A 9,912-nucleotide genomic window follows, 5' to 3' on the forward strand; every position below is an offset into this window, starting at 1 on the left:
GATTATATGATGAAGCGAGTTCTTATATGCATGTTTGCCGATATAGATTTGGGTGCGTTGTTGTTGTTTGCAGAGAGAAGACATCTGCTAAATCTTGGCTACGCTCCAGGATGCAGCTTGGAAAGAGGATATTCCCATAGGGTAAAATACACATAAGTGACGGGTAACCTGGTTACCCGTCATTTATACTAAATATAACTGACATGTAACTATCTTACCTGTCACTTATGTATTCCTTCCAGCACATGGGTGATAGACATAAGTGACGGGTTAAGAGATATAAGTGTCAGGTAACTAGCTTATGTATTCCTCCCATCACTTATGTCCTAACATAGGTGACAGGTTAAGAGATATAAGTGACGGGTTAAGAGGTTACCCGTCACTTATGTTAGGACATAAGTGACGGGTGAAGATGTTACCCGTCGTTTATGTCTGTCACCCCAGCACATGGGAGACCCTCATAGGTGACGGGTAATGGTATGACCCATCACCGATGATATCATGGGTGATGGGTAAGGACCCATCACCAATGACTAGTCATCAGTGACGCGTTCAGGATGACAGGTGCAGGACCCGTCACCCATGAGGGTTATTACCCGTCACCCATGAGCTTTTTCACGCAGTGGCTCAATACCTGCAATTTCCCTGGCATTTTTGGCTCTCTCGATAAGGACTACTAACATGTCTATGACAAAATTAAATAGAACTAGAGAGAGTGAGTCTCCTTGTCGTAAACCTTTTTTAGTTTGGAAATACCGACCAGTTTTTTCATTGACCTTAACTGCTATGCTTCCCCCAGTAATAAAAGTTTCTACCCATGAGCACCATTTAGATGAGAAACCTTTCATACTAGGGTCTGTAGAAAAAATGATCACTTCACTTTATCATATGCCTTCTCAAAATGTATTTTAAGCAGAACCCTATTCATCTTTTTTCCTATGGATTTCGTGCATAGTCTCATGCAGAATGACCACTCCTTCTAGGATGTTATGGCCCTGCATGAATGAAATTTGTGTTGGTCGGATTATTTTGTCAGTGACACTGTTTACACGGTTAGTTGTAACCTTTGTGAAGATTTTGAAGCTTACGTTCAACATACATATGGGTCTATATTGTTGTATTTTGCAAGCGTCTTTTAATTTTGCTATGAGAGAAATTTCCCCAAAGTTTAGGCTATGTAGTGGTAAATTTCCAGAGTGCAATTCATTGAACATTGCCATAAGATCATCTTTAATGATGTCCCAGAATGTTTGGTAAAATTTTGCTAGAAAGATGTCAGGTCCTGGGGATTTATTATGTTTCATTTAAAGAACCACGCTCCGTATTTCATTTTCCGAGAACGAGGCCGTTAGAATTTCATTTTCGTTTTTGTTACCAGAGTGATATCGTATGTCCATGACTCCCTCATGGAAAATTGATTGATCTCAGGTAGGCCAAATAACCCCTTGTAGTAATTTGTCACATATTCTTTAAACATAGGTTCCCCCTCAATTCTTCCTTTGTCTTGATCCAAGCCGAATATTCGTTGTTTCCTATGTTTGCAATTGCAACCAAATGGAAAAAAACGTGTGTTGTCGCCTCCTTGGAGGATTGCATCAGTTTTGGTATGTTGATACCATTTTGTTTCCTCTGCTTGGAGGAGTTTTACTAGTCTTTCAATTGTTTTGTTCTTAGGGTCAACCACTGTATCGGTTAAGATATGTGTTTTCAATATCTTATCCAAATTGTCGATAGTCGCCAGGAGTTCAGTCTTTTCTTGTTTATAAATCTTGCTAGTGTGTTTGGCCGAACCTCTAAGGTAGCGCCATAGTGAGCTCAATTTTTTTGTCCACCTTTGCATGGGAGTCCATTCGCTTGATCATTGGTTCCGAATGTACCTTACTCTGTCTGCAAACCCCTCCCAATTCAGTCATCCCAGTTCGAGCTTGAAGTGCTTTCAACCCACGGGTGGAACCAAATCTCCAATATCCAACAAAATGGGAGTATGGCTAGACACTTCCGTTCACTCAAAAGCATAGACATTGGCCAATGGGTATTTTTCTTCCCACTCGGTAGGCATTAAGACTCGATCTAATTTCACAAATGTGGGGTTTTAGGTATTATTAGACCAGGTATATTGCCTACCTAATAGGTCAATCTCCCTTAAGTCCAAACTATCTATAACTGCATTGAACAAGAAAGGCCATTGGGTTGTAAACCTATTATTATTTTTCTCCTATCAATATCTTAAAATATTGAAGTCTCCGCTGATTAGCACGAGATGTGGGTTATCATGGCAAATGTTCACCAGCTCTTCAAGGAAGCAGGATTTGAGATCCGTTTGGGCTGGTCCATATACTGCAATGAGAGACCACATAAAAGAGTTCACTTTATTTCGAAGATGGTATTTCACAAAAAATTTACCATCCGAAAAAAAGCAATCTCCAATGTGTTTGTATTAATCCCAATGAGTATCCCACCTGATCTTCCATGTGCAGGTAAGCAATGCCAGGATAGTTCCAAACCATCAGATAGACATTCAGAGATGTAATGGTGTTTAGCCAAGTCACTGAGGCCTCTGCTATTTCAGAATACTCCCTTCCTGAGATATTTGTTGGGTTTTTTTGTTTTCTTTCCTTGTTGCAGCAACCATTTTTTCCGCCTTTCTTCTTTCAGGTATGTGATTTGGATTCTCGAGGGTAGCTTTAAGGTCGCAAATTAAGCTTCCCAACTCCACCTCATCCTCGTCTACCTTGGTGACTTTATTCACTAAGTGAGAAATAAGATGGCTGCCCATCTCGTCATCACTGAATTTGAGATTTTCATCATCAGATACATGTTCATGATTTTCACTACACGTTGAAGATTCAGCCTTCCCCTACCCATCAGCATGTTTTCTACGGAATTAAATAGAAAATTCAACCTCCTTTTCACTATTACCCATCGAGATTCCAAGAGAAGCTAACTTTAGAGTAAAAGGATGTTGCTGAATTCCGTGGTGTACTTGGTGAGAGAGTGAAGGTCGATGTTGGTGTACCCAAAGGACTGCTTGCAGTTGTAGCCATCTTTGTCGCACTTGCTCCGTGTGAAGTCCAGGTTTTTGGCCACCGTACGCCTCATGGCGTGGAACAAGGAATCTTCATCCCAATGGAGCACGTGCTATGACGAAGTCCCTGTGGGGAATGTGCTCCCGCTGCAGCACTAGCAGCGCTTGCAGCGCCTCAGGAGGGCAGTAGCAATTGCCGAGCTCGTGCCCTCCAAAGCCCTGCCTGCCGAAGGTTTGGAGAAAAGGAGGTCGTCGGCCTGCTTCAGTCCCTGAGAACCCATTGTACCTGAGCGAGGGGCAGCATCATCCCCACCTTTAGTTCCACCTATATTGTTTCAACATATTTAGAACCAACCTCTGTGAAATGTAATATCCTTAAAAAATTATCCATGGAGAGAAGAATGTGTGTAACACCTTGATTTTCAGATTTCTCAAATTTCTAAAAATTTTCAAGATTATTGAATAGCTTCAACAGTAGTATATGTTTAAAACCTATTTTCTTAATCAATCAATCAATATAGATTATTATTTTGTGTGCATTGCATTCTAAGTTTTGTTAGAAGCCAAGTAAATGTATTAGAATTCTTTTTCCTTTTCTTTCTCTTTGATGTTTTGAGTGAAAAAGATTTTGAAAGGTTTTTACAAAACTTAATAGTGAATAAGTTAAGGATCTTAATGGTTGAAAATCAAAATCTTTGAATTCATCATCTATTCAATCTTTGATCATATATGATCATTCTCTAGTTCAATTCAAATCTTATCAAAATCCTTATTTAAAGCCAATCTCTCCTCTTTCTCAAAATTCTACCAAAATCCAAATTCAAATTTCTTATCTACTCCTATTCTTGTTCAACCTCATTTTTCGTTTCTCTTAAATTCACTCCAAACTCAATTCAAATTCAAACACTATTCAAATTTCTCTACAAAAGGTCTTTTTTCTAAACCCTAGGTATACCTAAAGTATCTTTAGGCTCAATCTTGCTCAAGTCCAAACCCTTAGTCAACTCTTCTAGATAGCCCAACAAAGGATCCACGGAATCTGTAAATTTTCGTAGATTCCTGGACAGCTTTATATTCTCATGAAGTTTCAGAGTTCAAAACGGCCTCAAATGAAAATCTTGAAAATACTAAAGTTGTAGGTCTCATCGAGAGCTTCAATTTGAACCTATAGAATTTCCCTTTTGATAATGGAGCAAGGAGTTATGGCCCCCCAAATCAGTGCTGCGTACATAAGTCTAAATTCAAACAGTTTATTTTATGGTGCATTTTTGGAAATCAAGATGACAGTTTCAGAAGTTCCAATGAATATGAAAATTGTAGATATATTCGAGTACTACAATTTAATATCAATAAACATCTGATTTGGAGTCTGGACGATGGAGATATAATCATCGGAATAGAGAGCTATGAAAAAGGAAACCGTAACTGACTCGAATTCGAATCCGATTCGTGTTCGGCTTAGACTCCACCTCAACCAGCCACCCCTAGCCCTATAAATATGAGTTGTACGCCCTCTCCTACCCCTATTCCAAACCACCAAAACCTAGAAATCACTGCTGCCCTATCCGTGCGCTGCCATTCGCCGGAGCCGCCGTGGCCGCCGCCCGTGATGTGCAACCTCGTTGTCTTCTCCGTGAATCCTCCTTTCTCGAGCCGATTCTTGCGTATAAATGTTTCTAAAATCATCCCTATCCAACCATAGTGTTTTTAATGTATTTTAATGATGTTTGGTATGTTGTTCTTAGTGTTTTTCTTTGTGTTGTTTATCGGTAGTTCTCGCGATTAGTTGATAACGTTCTGCAACAGTTCGAGAGACTTCAAGACCAAGATTTTGACAACACTGAGCAGCACTGGGTAAAAGGCAAGTGTCTTTGATCATCTTGAACCTATGTTTTTAAACTTTTTTGTTTTACAAAATTGCATGCAATATCTATCAATATGATGGGTAGTCACCTATGTTAGGTTTTCCCTAGATTTTCCCTTATCATCCGTTGAACCTAGATGGTTTATGGTTAGGTATTTTTGTTGGGTAGATTGCTTAGCTATGCTTTTGGGATACTAGGAAGTGTCATAATCTTGACTAATGAACATATGCAACAATGGTGGTTAATTTGTTAATGGTCTAGCAACATGAAACCTTAGGCCTTGAGCAAAGTGATTTTGATCGTTGTCATGGTTATGATGTTGGTTTAGTGTTTGCTCAAGTAACCTAAGTAAGGACCTATTCGTGGAGCGACAACCCAACAAGTAACGTACTAACCATGAGGCTGATATAGGTAAGGCATGACATACTAGTTAGAGTATATCCAGTGTGTGTTGTGTTAGCAAAAAAGGGGGCTTCTGGGTAGGAGTTGAACTCGCGTAAATCCTAGCAGTGAAACCTAGTGGGCAGACACATACTGCATTAGTCTCTGGTTAGTGAAAAATATCATTTATTGATTTCTTGGCGGCACACTACTGGCTTGTGTTAAGTGTCTTGTAAACACGATAACATGGAATTCACTGACTCGTGGGGAAAGCTGGATAACCTCTGCAGAGTGTAAAAACTGTTATAACAGTCATGCTCACGATTATGCGAGACTTGGATCCTCACATGATTAGTGGGTTGTGGTTATGGGTTTGGTAGTGGTTATGGTTCTGGTATAGGGAGTGCTAGATGGTTGTGGTTTTGGTTATAGTACAGGGAATACTAGATGGTTATGGTATGCAAGGTGGGGAGCCTTGTATGCTAGATGTTGCATTGTATGGATTACATTCACTTAATAATTGTTAAATGCTTTTTGAGTCCAAATATGTTTTCAGTACTCGCTTTTATGCAAATATACCATGTGTTAGCCTATTCTTGATATAAACCTGCATATCATTATCTTTCCCACACTTGCTGAGCATGTTATGTGCTCACAGTTGCTATTTTCCCTATGTCATGCGATATGTGTACTACTTCTCAGTGAGTGAAGATGTTGAAGCCTATCAAGACGAGGTTGTGACGTTCTAGGTGCGTGTCTTCTGGTCGGTTGCCTACGGTGTTGTTAGGCACCAGTGCTTCTGTTCCGCTGCAGATATCTTCATAGAAGACAATATATGACAATTGCTATAAGAGTTTAATATTTATTCTATAAAAGTATTGCTTTTGTTACTTCACCTGTGACGTCCTTATGTGTGTTGAACATTCTGGGCACACATAAGCCGCATATTGTTTTGTCCATTAAAACCGGGTGTGACAATGTGGCAATCAGCATTCCACATGGTTGAACCATGACCTAGGATATAATGTCCCTGTACTAATGATACTATTGATATATTTACAATACTAATACATTTTCTTACATTTTACTTTTTTCATCATCTTTATTGGTGGATCTTAATTGTTCAGTTTCATCTCTAGTCTAACCTAACTTGCTTGAAACTAAAAGGCATTGTTGTTGTTGTTGCATAATCTCTATCTATGATGACAATCAGTGAAGGGGAGCTGACGAACCAGAAGAACTAATAGGAGTTCATCCACAAATAGTCACCACAGGGGATAGCCTCCTGTTGCAAAAATGGCACTATTAGGCCATGATTGTGATTTTGGTGATTAATGACAACATAGTCATTGGGACTAACATATTTGTCTTATTGGGACTAATATATTTGTCAACAATATATGTTACTAGGTCTCATAGATGTAATACATCAAAAAGTCACTGCAGCTAGGATAAAGTTTGGTTGAATTAAAGAAGTCCCAGGAAGATTTGCCTCACCAGATAGTCCGGTGCAGAGAAGTTTGCATTCACCGGAGCATTGTGTTCAGAGGCTGTTAGCCTCACCGGATAGCACCGGTGCTTTATCTGCAGAGAAGAGCAAAACTAAAGAAGTCACCAAATAGTCCAGTGTTGATGAAGAAGGTGCTCAACAGAGTATTTTAGCTCAGGAGAGAAGAAGTTGAACTCACTGGAAAGTCCGGTGATCAGTGGAAGATATACATCGGAGCAATTCTTGTAGAGAGGGTTGCAAGTGTTGAAGATCCGAGAACAATAGACCGAAAGGTCCGCTAGTGGGAAGTGAGTGCACCGGAGCATTTCTTGCAGAGGCGATTCCATCTGTCAAAGAACGAAGATTAACTGACTCGATGGTCTGGTGTCAAGAGGAAGTCCATCAAAGGCTTACACCGGAGTGTTTTGCACAAAGAAGAAGTGGTGCAGTTTGGCTCAGGATAATTCATCGGATAGTCCAGTAATGGAGATGAAGTATACACCCGAGTACTCGGTGTTCATAGAGGCTTTGAGTGGAAGTCCAATGTCTAGTTTATGAAGATGTAGTCACCGAATGATCTGGAGTTAGTACTTCTATTCTCACCGGATCATCCGGTGTTAACAGCTTTACTGAGTCATTGGGTTAATGGCTAGTGCATGAGTTTGAGGCTATTTGATGGTGTGGCATGATGTTGGAGTCCAGGGAGCCTCATAGACACTTGAGAAGACATCCAAGCCACTAAAGTTTTAAAAGTGATCATCCAAGATGATTAAGCACATTATTAGAGAGTGATTAGTACTTATAGGCCTAGAAAGGGTTGTAGCTAGGTTCTGTGACCTTGAGAGGGGACCAAGGAGTGATCCTAACTTATACCAAGAGATACGCCGGCACCTTAGAGTCTTGCTGACTTGCTGGCAAGCTTTTTGACCCTCTGACTTAGTGTGGAGTGGCGGCAAAGTGATTGTGTGGGACGCGGAGACCCTTGCCTTTGTGGATCAAGCTCCGAAGTGATCACGGTGACAAGCGACTGGAAGAGAGGCTAGTGGTGAGATTTTGCCTTGGTAGCTTGGTGGCTCATCCGGCTTTAGGCCTTGCCTTGGTAGTTTGGTGGGTCAAGAGTCGTATCCAGGTGACGACCGAGAGCATATCCTTGGTGGAGCTCCAACGTGGACTAGAGGTGGTGTTTACGCCATCAATACCAGGAGATAAAAAATCCCTTGTGCCGAGTTTGCTCTCTCTACCTTATTTACGTTTCCACATTTACATACTTGCAATCTACCTTTGCACATTTATCTTTCTAGAGTAGTTTGCTAGGATTCGCTATAGGTTGTAAAACTATTTTGAGTGGTAGAGTAGACACACTAGATAAATCTAAAGCACGTTTAGATAGAATTTGCTATAGGTTTATCTTGTAAAGCTTTTGGAGCTAACTATGTTTTAAGTGTCCTAATTCAGCCCCCTCTAAGGATGTCACCAATCCCTACAAGTGGTATTAGAGCCAGGACTCACACCTTTCACAACGACACGCTATTCAAGTAGCATTTGAGGCCTCATCTCATTTTGATCAATTAGGCTTCACCGTCTAGTGAGTTTTGATGTTTAGGGTTGAGATGGATACCCATAGTGCTCCACTTTTCGATGACACAAATTTCCCCCGTTGGAAAATTCTAATGTCTTGTTATTTGCAAGCCAAGGGTCTACATGTTTGAAGAGTCACCGAGGAAGGGATGAGGCAACGCATCACCAAAAAGGAGAGATAATTAGATGCATTCGCGAAGAGTATCCTTTTATCATCTTTAAATGGATGCATTTAATCGTGTTTATTCTCTCACCAATGCATATGATATTTGGACTAGTCTCATTGAAATTCATGAAGATACAAAGGATGTGCACAATGAGAAATATTATATGCTAGTTACTAAGCTCAATCGCAAACAACAAGCCCTTCAAAATGCTAATAACCTGTACTCACATTTGAATATTCTTATTAATGAGATCAATGGGTTAGGTTTGATGCAAATTGAAGATGATTAAGTGGTGAGACAAATACTTAAAGCTCTTCTTCCAAAGTACAAGTTGATAGTCTCCATCATCTATAACAACAACGACGTCAGGAGGATGGCTCCAAGTCAAGTGCTCAGCAAGATCACTGCCCATGAGATGACCATGAACATGGGGGTAGAAGCCTTTTCCTCATCTGATGCTAAGAACCTTGCTCTCAGAAGCAAGCAAGCACCATGCCAGCACATGAAGGCAAGAGCAAGAGTCAAGCTCAAGCGAAGATGATGAAGAAGATGAAGAGAGCGATGAAGATAAGCAAAGCACCTCGAGCGATGAAGAGATGGATCCCGAAGTTGCCAAACTCATCTCTCAAGTGGAGAAGAACATCAAGAAGATCAATGCCAAGATTGATCACCGAATCTCCATAAAAGACTTGGTCAAAACAATTGATCACATCAAGAAGGACAAGTAGAAGAAGACCAAGAGCAAGAGGAAGAAAAAGGGAAGAGCCAAAGCATTTGCATGTATGGGGACATGGGTGAGTGAATATGAAAATTAAAGCTCTAGTTATGAGAACTTCGCCACCCACTACTCTAAGAGAAGCTCTTCTTCAAGGTCGTCATCACGCAAGTCGTCATTACACAAGTACCTTATGACCAAAGGTATGGAAAATGATGTAACTGATGATAAATCCTATGAGGATTCCCCTCCCAATAAGAACTTCTTGATTTGATACATGATCAACAAAGAGCCCTTAAGAAACAATCTAAAAAACTTAAGAAATTCAATGCCTTTAATGACATTCATGCTACCTTTGTTTCTAATTATGAGCAATTATTGAGCAAATTCGATTTGCTAAACAAGGAGCATGAAGAGCTTAAAGTCAAATTTTAGTGCATTGAATCTCAAACTAAGGCCCCTTTAAAGTGATCTACCATAACTACAGGAATGATTTGTACAGACACTTTGAAAACCCTATGTGGGACAATTTTTTTAAACCGTATGTACTAAAGAGTCTGTACAAATCAGATTTGTACAGACGAGTTTTGAACCATTTGTACAAATAATTAGTACAGACAATTCCAAATTAGAATCATCTGTACTAAATTTTATAGAGCTAAAAAATCCAAAAAATAATTTTCCTACCCACA

The sequence above is a fragment of the Phragmites australis genome, chromosome 12, assembly GCF_958298935.1.
Source record: "Phragmites australis chromosome 12, lpPhrAust1.1, whole genome shotgun sequence".
Taxonomy (NCBI): domain Eukaryota; kingdom Viridiplantae; phylum Streptophyta; class Magnoliopsida; order Poales; family Poaceae; genus Phragmites; species Phragmites australis.